At 38.8% G+C, this 219-nt stretch overlaps 1 protein-coding gene across 1 annotated transcript in view; it reads left to right on the top strand.

The window, feature by feature from the left end:
- The window catches only part of LOC119592746 (alpha-1-inhibitor 3-like), a gene marked incomplete at its 5' end in the record, with an annotated part of 26,706 nt that overhangs the window by 12,492 nt on the left and 13,995 nt on the right, over positions 1–219 (top strand).

The raw sequence follows: 219 nt of genomic DNA, 5'->3' as shown, positions 1-219 counted from the left end.
TCAGAAAAGTAGAGGTTGTTTTTGAGCCCTAGATGTAGATAGCTTGTGGTACGAAAGAGAGTGGATGTGGCAGAAGATGAAGGAGAGAGGTAGTGGCAGAAAAGGTAGGATAAGACACTTATAACTGATAAATATAGGAATGAATAACAGTAGAAGTAATAAGGATCTTATGAAACAGTAGTTGTACAAACAGTATTACGCGGGATGGCAGTGATAAGG

This window comes from Penaeus monodon, chromosome 30 (assembly GCF_015228065.2).
Source record: "Penaeus monodon isolate SGIC_2016 chromosome 30, NSTDA_Pmon_1, whole genome shotgun sequence".
NCBI classification, from domain to species: Eukaryota; Metazoa; Arthropoda; class Malacostraca; order Decapoda; family Penaeidae; genus Penaeus; species Penaeus monodon.
This window is presented reverse-complemented; position numbering and strand designations above follow the sequence as displayed.